Source organism: Amblyomma americanum, chromosome 9, assembly GCF_052857255.1.
Source record: "Amblyomma americanum isolate KBUSLIRL-KWMA chromosome 9, ASM5285725v1, whole genome shotgun sequence".
Lineage (NCBI taxonomy): Eukaryota > Metazoa > Arthropoda > Arachnida > Ixodida > Ixodidae > Amblyomma > Amblyomma americanum.
The window spans coordinates 139,003,141-139,016,460 of NC_135505.1; the positions used below are offsets into that span (position 1 = coordinate 139,003,141).

Below are 13,320 nucleotides of genomic sequence, written 5' to 3' on the forward strand. Positions count from 1 at the left end.
TCTGGCAGCAGTGTCGTGTCAAAAAAATTGTCACCCTTTAGCGCTAACTCCTTTGATACGGATTTGTTTTTAACAACTTGAAATTACAAACTACCGGCGAGCAACGACTCGGACACAAATATTTCAAACCCTGCTCCGACGAAACTGTGAATAGTGCGGCGATGTTGATGCTCTTGAGGAAATAGCAAGACAATGTAGACGCTTTAAGGATAAAACAAATCTGGAATACACCTTCAATATACACATGAAAAGACAACTGGGCGAAAGAACAAGCGCTGTCCTGCTTCCATCCGTGTTTTCTTGCCGTGTACACGTGTGTGGAATGTACAAACATAACCGTAAAGATGAAGACACAACGTGAAGAGAAAGACAGGCGTAAAGATATGAATCCGTCCGAAGTGGACGTCCTCTCGCGAAAACGGAAATTTTATGCGATAAAGGGCATAATGCGACGTGAATGCGACAGCCTGAGTTTTTCGGCCCCTTTAGGCCTTTAAATATGTACAGTCCTGAACAAAAGTCTTTTTTTTAATTAATTGGTTTTTTGGGGAAAGGAAATGGCGCAGTATCTGTCTCATATATCGTTGGACACCTGAACCGCGCCGTTAGGGAAGGGATAAAGAAGGGAGTGAAAGAAGAAAGGAAGAAGGAGTGGTGCCGTAGTGGAGGGCTCCGGAATAATTTCGACCACCTGGGGATCTTTAACGTGCACTGACATCGCACAGCACACGGGCGCCTTAGCGTTTTGCCTCCATAAAAACGCAGCCGCCGCGGTCGGGTTCGGAACCGGGAACTCCGGACAAAAGTCTTCAGGCGAAAATCTTTTTGTCTCAGCCGCATAACAGAGCCATTGCGGCACCAATAAAGACCAAATGACCTTGAAATGCTAGCACAAGGTTTCTTCTTGCGGTAGAAAACCTTCCTGTTTGACTTGTGTTTTGAATGATCCGCTACGCGGAGCATTCTAGGAACAGTCATTTCTCTGCAGCTGAACGCTGGGGCCTTGAGACTCTTGACTAAGAACGTACGTTTTTTTACTCAGTCCGTTATTACTCAGTAATAATGCTAACGACCTCCACAGCGCCATAGTGGTTTCTCTCTATCAATACGCCGATGATACGCTGATTTTAACTTCTGCTAATAATTTCTATGACGTGATCTCTTCCTCACAGTCTGCTGCCACAAAGGATATGGACTAGTTTTGAATTAACTTAATTATCATAAATCTAAGACAAGAAATCTGCTTCCATAATCCGTTGAAGCATGTCAGCCTAGGCTAACCTCTCGTTTTCATTGGTCACATTGCACATCTCTCGTAAGCCTGTACAGTACTCATCTGTAGTAAAGTGCCTCGGCTTGTATCTTGAGAGCGGCCTTTCTTGTAACAGCTACCTTGCTTACGTTTGTAAAAAACTTCGCGCCGTATCGTGTCTATTCTACAATGTAAGATATTAAATGTCCTCAATTGTAAGGAAAATGATTACTGAAGCCTAAGGCTACAGTATCCTGCAGTATAGAGATAATTGTTATCGTGCACTATGCCATTCGCTTGCACAAACAGAATAAACGATATATTGCACTCAACCTTTAAAAAAACGTATCTTATGATTTAAACATGAATGCTGAAGCACAGCGTTTGAGAATACTTTCTAAGCCGAATTTCAACAATCTCTGGAGGAAGACTGTTGTTGTTTAAAACATTTCTGGTTCATGAAATTTCTCGCTCCGTACTATTCCTCCATTGGTTAAGGCCTAAATACAGTTTTTGCAAGCCACGATGACCTCCAAGGTATGGTACTAGAATGCGCACTCATTACGTTCCAACCTACTTCAATTTTCACTTTTTCAATTTTCACATTTTCAGGACTGGTGCCGTGAACCAGCTCTCAATCGAATACAGCTACTAAGCGGGCAGGAAAAGCGAACGTTAAAACAATGATCGCTTTCATTACACCTGCCTTCATATTATAAACGCTTGGCTGACGTACGTCAAGTCGGGCGTAGTAAATAGGAGGCACGGTGCGAAATCGCAGTCCATTGCTTGCCCGGCGCCATGATTGTACGCTTTGTGACATCTACGTTGGTCGCCGCCTGCACTTTACTGCTAGTTTTTCCGCTTGCTTCCTGCAAAGCAAAGCACCAGCTGGAACACGAGACCGTGAATGCTTTCAAGGTAAGTTCATTAAAGCCAGCTTTTTGGCTAGCTCGCAACGGACTAGAACAGAATTAGGTTGCTGAAACAGAAGTCATTAGCTTTCTGAGCTAATCCCTTACAAAAATTGTCTATGGACCGTCTATAGACTTATAGACTATTTCCTTATATATATTTGCTTTTGTCTATTCATAGTCTATAGACTATCTATAGACAAAAGTCTACTAAAAGTCTATGGCCATAAATCTATAGATTGTCTATAGACTGTGTATAGGACTTGTATTGCCTATAGACTGCTGTCTAGGGCTCATCTATAGAGAGTCTACAGACTTTATTGACAGAAGTTTATGGGCAGTCTACAGACTATCTAAAGAAGTTTGTGTATTGGCTGTGGGCTCATCAAAGAAATAACTGGTAGATATTATGGTCCGAAGTTGGACAAATGGAAAAATGAACCTATCAGCAAAAGTTTCATAGGAACTCACGTACGCTGTCTACTGCTGTACATGCTATCTGTTCTACTTGAATACTTTATCGCGGCTGCTTCGGATCACGCGTCTATATGATGCGTTGTATTTTGGGTGTTCTCCAGCAGTGAAAACAAATTCTAGGCGAATAGATTCACCACGAAGCTTGCTGCGTTTCCATTATGTGAGAGGGAGAGAGAGAAGCTATTTAAAGAAATGTAGAGAATTGCGCCAGTTTTTGCAAAGCGCGACATTTTACTCTTTTAAGGAGAGGTTTTTGAAAGAAAGAACGCAGGCAAAAGAAGACGATAGAAGAAGGCGCCGACCAAAAGAAAAGATGGGATGACGTTTCGGCTCCCCCACGGGAGCCTTGCTCACAATCTGGGGGAGCCGAAACGTCTTCCCATCTTTTCTTTTGGTCGGCGCCTTCTTTCGTCATGTACCATCCCGGCCAGACGGGTTTCCGTCAGACTCTAGATTTCAGGCAAAAGAAGAGTACAGAAAAAAGAAAACTAGGAAAAATAGAGACATGTGAAAATACGCGGTGACTGAATTGGGGTGACCGCCGCGGTGGCTCATTGGTTACGTTTCTCGTTTACCGCTTCAAAAATTTGGTCATATGCCCAAACTGCATAGACATCCAGCATTGCGACAAAGCTCAAATAGCCGCCGCAGTGGCTCGGTGGTTATGGTGCTCGGCTGCTTACCCGCAAAAAGCAGGTTCGATCCCGGCCGCAACGGTCGCATTTCGATGGAGGCGGAATTCTAGAGGCCCGTGCGCTGTGCGATGTCAGTGCACGTTAAAGAACCCCAGGTGGTCGAAATTTCCTTAGCCCTTCACTACGGCGGCCTTCATAGCCTGAGTCGCTTTGGGACGTTAAACCCTCATAAACATGAATTGGAGTGGAAGAGCAGGATATTGATGAAATTACTTTGTTGGGAACTAGAATTGTTGGTTTAGTTGGACGTTCTTGCGGGCTAGTTAGTTCATTTTCAGGGAAGGTCAGAAACTACGCGAACGAACGAAGACAGGAGGCAAGAAAATGAATACGACATCACGGGCGCGGACTGCCAGTTGTTTATTCAAGGAAGAGAAAGCGCAGGGCATTTAAGGTGGGAACCCATGCACGTGACTAGTTTTTTCACTGGCACATGTAGAGATAAACACAAAGGAGAGAAATATACGATATAGGTTTCGGTAGTTTGGTAAGTTCAAGAAAGAAGAACGTGGGTGCGGGTTTGTTAACCAGCAAGTAACGCCCGGGAATCAATAAAAAGCGCGCTTTGTCACTTCTACAGTGACAGCTGCTAAGCGCCCGTTCCTGGGTTTCGTGTCGTAGTAGTATTAGTATTAGTATTAATAGTATTAGTATCCCAGGTGGTCGAAATTTCCGAAACCCTTCACTGCGGCGTGCCTGATAGCCTGAGTCGCTTTGGGATGTTAAACCCTCATTAAAAATAGTATTAGTAGTAGTAGTTTAGTAGTAGTAGTAGTAGTAGTAGTAGTAGTAGTAGTAGTAGTAGTAGTAGTAGTAGTAGCAGTAGTAGTAGTAGTAGTAGTAGTCGGAGTAACCGGTTACTGCGTTGCCGTGGGAACCATTCGGAGGATGGTATGACGCGAGCGGAGGGATACGTAAGCAGTGGGTGGTCACTCCGGGTGGCTACTCAGGAAGGAGAAGGGTAGGGCGGGTGGGGCGGGTGGGTGGTCGCCATGGGAGTCACCCGGTGGGTAGTTACCCTGGACGAAGGGTTACCTTGGAAGGAAGAGGGCATGTCGAGATCGTAGGAAGGCTTAACTGGAAGCTGGTTACCACGGAAATAGTCCGGAAGTTTGTGACCGTGCAAGAAGGAGGGAGTTAACGCGAGAGCGAAGGAGTCCTCAACCAGAGGATGGTTACCGTGGTGACTATGGCGAGTGCGTAAGAAGTAGCGATCGGTGCGTGGTTGCCACGGGAACCACCCGGAGGGTGTTCACCTTGGAAGCAGGAGGAGGCCATGGCGACAGCGGAGGATTCGCCAACCGGAGGACGGTCACCGTGGAAAGAGGAAAGCAAGGCGAGGGCACAGAAAAACCTAACCGGAGACTCGTTACCTTGGAAGTAGGAATAGACCAAATTCCTTGACGGTCAGTAAAATTGAAGGTCTCAAAAGAACATACAGTCCTCCAGCTATGACCAACAATAGTGCCTTAATGATTATCGTTTCCATTTCAGCGCGAGCCCGTGCTTTATAATCCGTCCTATAGTATACAACGGCTCACGCCCCTTGCACCATTCACACTGTTCCCCAAATTGAACGGCCGCATTGTTACTCACAGGCCAGCGCTGATGAAGTAATCTTTCCCTGACACACCTTCCGGTTCAGCCGGCGTACACGAGTCCAAACTTCCAAAGTAATATCATAGATAACTCAAGTAGCACAACCCGTGAAAGGATTAACGTGTTCCTTCGAAAATTGCTCTTTGTTTTGCCAGCAATGTACAGACCTTACGTAGTCTACAAGAGGTCCCAAAAAAAAAAAACATTCGTGCGCAGGAATGCGTTCGCAGTGACTAACTCTTACATCGCACGCACTTACGGGACATTCTTTACTTCATACGTAATTTCGGAAAATTAAATGAATCTGGAGTCTCAGAGGCACTTGTAGAGGTTATGTACACGAGCCTGTGGCACAGATAAGAGGAATTTTATCTATGGTTTAAGGCAGGGAGTATACATTTTTGCTTTCCTACCCTTAGAAAAGACCACGGCAGAGAGCGGCAGTTTCAAGCACGGCCTGTATTGCGCAGTAGGGCTCTGTTCTCGACGCGTGCGCAGTTAATGAATACTCATTACTTCATGTGGAATGTCGGAAAATAATTGACCCTGAAGTGCCAGAGACACTTGCCGAGGAATTAACAAGTTAATGCTATACAGAAAAGAGAGATACCAGCTGTAGTTGAATTAAATGCTCTAGCTAATTAGTTTTTTTTCCTTAGATAATAACGAGGTAAGCAGCCATAGTGTCAATCATTGCAAATATTTCGCAGCAGGGTGTGTGTAGAGACACGCGACAGGAAGTTAATGGATATCCATTACTTCACATGACATGCCAGAAAATGAATGACCCTGGAATGGCAGACTGTTAAGGATGAATGTATACGTGCTTACGTGCTTGCAGAACAAATGACGTGGCATACCAGCTACGGTTGAATTAAAGAATATAGTTTTTGTTTGCCGTTCGGTCGTTACGAAGTTACCAGGCATAGGGTGCCTATAAACTCTTTAATGCATTATGCCGAACCCAACCCTTTACCGTTTAAACACCGCACTATCTGGCGATGTTTGAAAGACAAAAATTCCTATGGAAAGCTCACATAACGTTCCTGAAGTAGGCGTGAAAAAAAAAATGTAACCACTTTTACAATCAATTGCCAAGTGTTTTTGAATGTTACAATTTTGGAATGTTGGCGTTTTTCGTATGAAGAATGTTAATGTCGTTTGAAGCTGCTTTTTGGGTCTTAGCAGAGCGAGTTTCTTCTTCCTTTCTGAGGACAATCTCATAGCTACCTGCAACATCTTCGAAAACTATATTCAACCAGACATGAGGACAGCCACTATGCTTCAGTAATCTTTCCACCACCGTGGGACCTCTATCGCACCCAGCGCTCCAGAAACCGCGCTAAGCAGGAAAGTCAAAAGAGCTACTACTGGGGATAGTTGGAAATACTTCGTCTTGTGTGTTCGTCCCTTTCCGTATTTGATAGCGCTCACCAATACCTTCAATGAAGCAGGAAAGCTTTTCTTGAGCAATGCCCTTTGCAGCATAGTTATACGCATCTCTCAAGACGACCGACAAGTGGCTATGTTTTGTTGTCACGGGGCACCCCTCTGCACGTGGCTCGAGCTGCCTTCGTCGTCTTCGGGTGGCGTTCGTGCGAAGGCAGTGGGGGAATGGGAGGTGGGCAGGGTGAGGTGAGGGGAACGTGGCCACACCCACCATGCGCTAATAATAATAATAATAATAATAATAATAATAATAATAATAATAATAATAATAATAATAATAATAATAATAATAATAATAATAATAATAATAATAATAATAATAATAATAATAATAATAATAATAATAATCATAATAGCGCCTGTCGCTGGTTACAATTTCAAGTAGGCAACATCCAAACACGATAGTTAAGCGATAGTTTTACAATTTAGTACTGAGAACCGTCCGTCCGTCCGTCCGTCCATCCGTCCATCCGTCCATCCATCCATCCATCCATCCGTCCGTCCGTCCGTCCGTCCGTCCGTCCGTCCGTCCGTCCGTCCGTCCGTCCATCCATCCATCCATCCATCAATGTAATATTTACATCATAGAGATGCAACGAGGGCAACTACTCTTTTCTCAAGGTTTTTAGGATATGGGTGTCAGTGTGAGTTGTTTTTCTATTCTTCTGGGCGCCGTTTTCAGGCTTCAAATAAGAACGCCGACGATGAAGTAGAGACTACTATCAATTATGCGCCATTTGTTGTTTGGGTTATCATTATCATCCGTCAGTAGCATGTATATTGGACAAGAACAAGACATTTGCGTCTGCGTATGTCAAGTGAATTTACCAGATTGTTCCACCCTTTTACCGGAAGGCCAACACCTTCTCATCCTTTAAAAAGAAAAAAAAGAAGAAAATTAAGGCATTATCTTCTCGTACCGAGGTTTTCCAGCTTTCATTCTTTCCATGTACAGTCAATGAATGGAACAAACTTCCAGACGAGATTGTACAATATTAATCTGCGACATTATTCTTATGTTAACTTAAATCCCATCTATTGTCATGACGATAATTGATGCTGTTGAGTCACCCACCTACTGCACTGACAAGGCTGGTTCGCACTGGGTAGCCAGCGCGTTTTGTTATCCTTCGTTTTTTGCAATGTTCAAACTGGGTCGTGTCTTGCTATTTGAAAGTGTTTGAAAATTTATGTAGAATAATTGTGGACTCCTCGCTTGGTTTAATTGTTTTCTGTTCTCGTAAAATGGTTGCCAGTATTGTCTTCGAATTGTGAGACCGTGTATTTTTGATGCATTTATTCTGTATTTCGAATGTACTATTTTGTGATTATTTAGTATGTCTCTCTTGTTTACGGCCTGTTCCAAGGCTACGAGTACTGTGTAAATTAATAAATTAATAGGTGGCATGAATAGCGCTTGCGGAAGTTACAATCAGAAAGGGGCCTTAGTCACGCAGATATACTAAGCAGGCGCACATTTTTGGTTCCAGGCGCTTGGGGTTTCTCCATACGGCGTTGCTCTCTACGACATCGACAAGGATGGAGATCTCGACTGCCTGGTCGTGACACGGACGGAATTCAGCATGAACCCCCCGAGAGCAACTTGTATTCTCTCTCTCAAGGGCGCGAATGGCCACATTACGTACGTTTCAAGTGGGCCGTTAGGACATATTTGTACTAAGCGAGCTAGTCTGACTCACTTTTTCGATGACTTTAATGCAGTTATGTAATCAAGACGCTTCAGGTGAAGAAATCTCTTGTTAAGAAAGGATGTCGTCCTTATGGAAATGCTCTATAGGCTGTCTATAGACTTTTTATAGACTCTATAGCTATCCTATAGACAATTTTGTGTATAGACAGTCTATAGACTATCTATAGACTTGAATCTATAACGTTATCAATTTCATTTTGCCCATAGACAATCTATAGAATATTTATAGATTAAAGTCGATAACAGCCAAATTTACTTTTGTCTATAGAGAGTCTATAGATGATCTATAGAGTAATGTCTATAACAGTCTTAATTTTCGGTACACGATCGGTACACGGTACACGGTACTGCGATCGGTACACGAAAGTCAGTCCCTGGCACCGAATCCAGCGACCCCAACATTGAAGTGCTGGAGACTGCGCGAGCGTACTACGTGTCGTGCCTGAAGGCCTTCCAAGGCCCGGTAGACATCAAAAAGGCAGTGCGAGAAGTGGTGGCTGTGAGTACATGCTGCATGACAATCAATGATACGCGTATGAAACTGGCGTAAGATTTTTTGGAAAGGAAAATGATAGGTGTAACGTTAAGAGACCGGAAGCGGGCAGAGTGGGTGAGGGAACAAACACGGGTTAATGACATCCTAGTCGTAATCAAGAGGAAGGAATGGGCTTGGGCAGGACATGCAATGCGAAGGCAAGATAACGCTGGTCCTTAAGGGTAACGGAGAGGATCCCAAGAGAAGACAACTATATGGCAGGTTCTTTCAGATCATAAATGGCAGTTTACCAGTATCCCTCAAGGAAAAAGTGTACAACAGCTGTATCTTAGCGGTACTCACCTATGGGTCAGAAACGTGGAGGCTAATTAAAAGGGTTCAGCTTAAGTTAAGGACAACGCGACGAGCTATGGAAAGAAAAATAATAGGTGTAACGTTAAGAGACCCGTAGCGGGCAGAGTGTGTAAGGGAGCAAACGCAGGTTAATGACATCCTAGTCGAAATCAAGAGGTAGAAATGGGCTTGGGCATGGCATGTAATGCTAAGGCAAGATGACCGCTGGTCCTTAAGGGTAACGGAGTGGATTCCACGAGAAGGCAAGCGTAGCAGGGGGCGGCAGAAGGCTAGGTGGGCGGATGAGATTAAGAAGTTTGCAGGCATAGGGTGGCCGTAGCTGGCAAAGGACAGGGTCAATTGGAGAGACATGGGAGACGCCTTTGCCCTGTAGTGTGCGTAGTCAGGCTGATGATGATCATACGGCGGGGCACCGAAACGTCGGGGGCCGGACTAGGAAGCACGCTGTCATGGAAGGAGTAAATGAAGGACGGCACTCTAATGTCATTGCATTTTATCAAAAGGATCGCTAAAGTGCCCTCATAATTGTTAATGGAGTATTCGCACGGAGGGTGAATCGCTCCCTAAGTGAAGGCGACCGCAGGCACATCGCACTTTTGAGTGGCGACGCTGTGACGTAACTTCCGCTCGTTATCCGGCGGTAGAAACGGAGACTTGCTGCTCGTCCAGCACAGACTATCCCCTCTCTCTGCGCATTTTAAGGCGAAAGCCTTTAATGTCTCATACTCACGGCCACGAGTCTGTCCGTCCGATGTCACACTCTTCAGCAACTCGATAAGAAAAAAAAATCTGTGCACGATGGGATTCGAACCACCACCCTTCCGTTCCGCAGCCGAGCGTGCAAACGGCTACGGGACTTCCTGCCAACGCATACGTAGTTCTTGTCTAGGACGCTGGAGAGTGTTTGTGGAAAGGCGTCGAATCAGACGGATGCCTCCCAAACGCCCTCCAGTGTCTCCAGCATTTAAGATCACAAACAATTGTGCCCTTAATCAACATCTTAACCACACATCTGTGACAAAAGCAGCAACACTGCGCTAAAGGCTTTCGCCTCACCGCACTATAGGTCAACCAAGTTCCCCCCTGAATTTTCTTTCTTCTTGCCGGTGGGGCCTGAATGACAGCTCCCCCTGACTAACCGCTTTTTGTTCTTGTTGCAGGAATTTCACTTACCACTTACTACCAGGACCAGCGCCTGACAGAAATGTGGTCGTCATTAACAACGGTAAACAGGAACATGCTGCAGCTATAGACAGTACACATAATCTGATTATTAGTGAATAGAAACACCAGAAATTACATGAGAAGTAAGAGCTCTGTGAAAGAGTTATCCTGCAGACAACCTGTAAGCGCATATCAATCATGTCTTGCAAGAGACTTCAGAAATAGGAGAGACTAGAAGGATAAAAACATCGCTGATAATACTATCGACATACAAAGGAAAGAGGCCTATGATGTAACCTGTTCAATGTGATAACGCTGGTGTGAGATGCAGCGCGCTTATATTCTTCATCTTCTGCTCGAAAATCACTGGATCTACCATGTTACTGGTTTTTCGTAAACTAGCATTGGCAGCTAGAAAGATGTCGGGTGCCTTGAGTTCATATTTGTACGCTTGCGTCATCGTTATGAAGACAAAGCTGAAAAATGTCAGCAATGGCGCTGTTAACAAAGTCATTTGAACCTTTGCTGGAAGGTGTTTGGATGAAGCTTTCCTTTAGAGGAAACTTTCCTTCAAACACCTTCCAGTAAACTTTCGAATAAACTGACTTTGGTAATAGCGTAGCTGTCCGTCCCGTTTACTGAGCCCTGCATGTGCCACATTCCAGGAAGTAGTTAACATTAGCTCTTTCACATGAGAAAGTACCCCTTATATGAAAAGGATAGCGCCGTACTCTCAGCACTGGTAGTTGTTGCCATCACCGGACCAATGATGACAACGCTTTGTATGGTCAGCCGTTGAGGAAATCTAAAAGACCGAACAATCTACACTCTAATAAAAAAAAAATCCCTTTTTGTGGGCCACATATTGAGCGCTGAAATTTATAGCGATGAGCCGCCATAATGCATCCAAACCAACATGAGTGCTGGTTTCGCACGTTATTTTTTTTTAAACCCGTTAAAATAAACAAGAAAACGACGCATCTGCCCAACTACATTATTTGTGGTAACTTGGAGCCTTTAAAAAGCTTTTAACATTTTAAAAATACGCCATTTGGGCACATGTTCAAGCCGAACAATACAATTTACGGCTTTGTTGAATTGTTTTACATATTACGACCACCAACTAACATATCATTTCTTATTTACAATATTTACAGGCTATGACCACCCACTAATCAACCATTACTTATACTCAGACTACAAAAACTGTATTGTGCTGGAGTTTCCGATGATGAATCATCAAGGTAAGCTATAATGGGAGAGATTGTGTAGAAGAGATAGAGTCTGCCTAATAATAATAATAATAATAATAATAATAATAATAATAATAATAATAATAATAATAATAATAATAATAATAATAATAATAATTGGGTTTTGGGGAAAGGAAATGGCGCAGTATCTGTCTCATATATCGTTGGACACATGAACCGCGCCGTAAGAGAAGGGATAAAGGAGGGAGTGAAAGAACAAAGGAAGAAAGAGGTCCCGTAGTGGAGGGCTCCGGAATAATTTCGACCACCTGGGGAGTCTGTTACGTAATCCTAAACTAGAGGACAAATGGCTGTGGGGACAGAAGACTCTCGGACAAGCTGCCACGAGCTTTGTGCCAGATACATAATTTGTTTGAAAGCGGCAGGGGAAAGTTTCTACTCAGAATCTTTCCGCTCAAGATCACCTCGATAAAATGGTTTACAGTTATCAGGCTGCGGACCATATGATTCATCTGCATTAGTCTGGTAAGAAAAAATAACGTGGAATGTAAGAGATAAAAAACCATCTATTTGTTAGAAGCACTCATTTTTTCTGGCCAGTATGTTCTCTACACAAATTAAAGGTACAATGTTGTGTTAACTTCCCCAAGGAACTTTTTCTTTCTGATCTCACTTATTTCATACCGAAACCTGCCTGTGGGAGGCTGTGCGGGAAATACACTGACCACGTCCCAACCGCAGACCCTGCACTCAACACAAATACACCTATATGGGAGTAAAAAGAGGGTAAACTGTCCTCTAACGAACAACCTTTTATAACAGGGTGTGCGCTAGAGGACACTTTTACTCCCTTTTTACTCCTTTTGTTTAGAGTGTCGTGAACATGCCGCCCTTTGGAGGTTCTGAGCGCAGTAGCTGTTAACGGCCGGAAGCGGTGCACACTAGAGCTGTGTGTACCAAGCTTTCGCCGACAGGTGATTTACTCAGCGACCGTTTAAAAATTGCGCAATGTTTTCATACCATTATTAACTATATCTTCTTACTACATTCGCAGAGTGCGCCCTGTGGGTGACAGGTGCAGCAACAGAAAACACCCCTCAAATTTGCATCGACCAGTTCCAAGACAACTGCGATGATGGAACGCTGGCCTATGACAAGGATACCTGCGCAGACATGGTTCCATAAAAGCGTGGTCAGAGCTGTAATGTTTCTATAAAATAAACATGACGCAGTAGCAAAGAGATACAAAAACTTAGATACAAAAACTTTTTACATTCATTCGGTGAGATTTACAAATTTATCTCTTATGTTATCTTCTTTTTAAACAACATTGGCAGTCGCTCATGTCCTAGACGTTGCAAACAATCCAAAACACAGAAGGAACGCCTATGTACTCAGTATTGGGGCCACTAGCAAATTATGTAGCTAGTAAGTGTGCTAATCATATATTCATGAGCGCTGCTTTTGCGTGTTATTTTCTTTTAGATCCATAAAAATAGAACGTGAAAAAAAAAACACCTGCCCAGCTACATGAGTTGTCGTAACTTGGAGCCTTTACAAAGCCGTTCACATTTTTAATGAATAAATGTGTTACTGTTCTGTGGTATGCCACGTGATCGGCTGTGGATGTTGAAAAATCGCTTTGCTGCATTCTCTTGTGTGTGCTGCCGTCTATGAACTGTTGCGTTGGTGACTGTATTCATTTTACTTGCTTCTGAACCAGTACATTGGTATTGCGTTGTTCGGCGCTCTAAGTGTGAATTCAGCCCTCCCTCAGAGACAGGATAAAGAAAAACGCTAATGGTTCGCAAACTTATTACTCAATATATATTCAGTCCAAGTTCAATATACGGTACAAGCACCATGTTTTTGCGTTCGACATTCTCCAGAATAAATTCTTTCTGAGCCAAAACTGCCAGCTGTGTCGACTTATTCTTTAGAAACCCATGTTGGGCTCAACATCTAAGGCTATGACGGTCAGTAAATGAGGATAGG

General features: G+C 43.7%; 1 protein-coding gene across 1 annotated transcript in view; it reads right to left on the reverse strand.

Annotated features, from left to right (window-relative positions):
• Positions 1-13,320, reverse strand: part of LOC144104602 (atlastin-1-like) — a 70,538-nt gene that overhangs the window by 54,271 nt on the left and 2,947 nt on the right. The window lies entirely within an intron of this gene.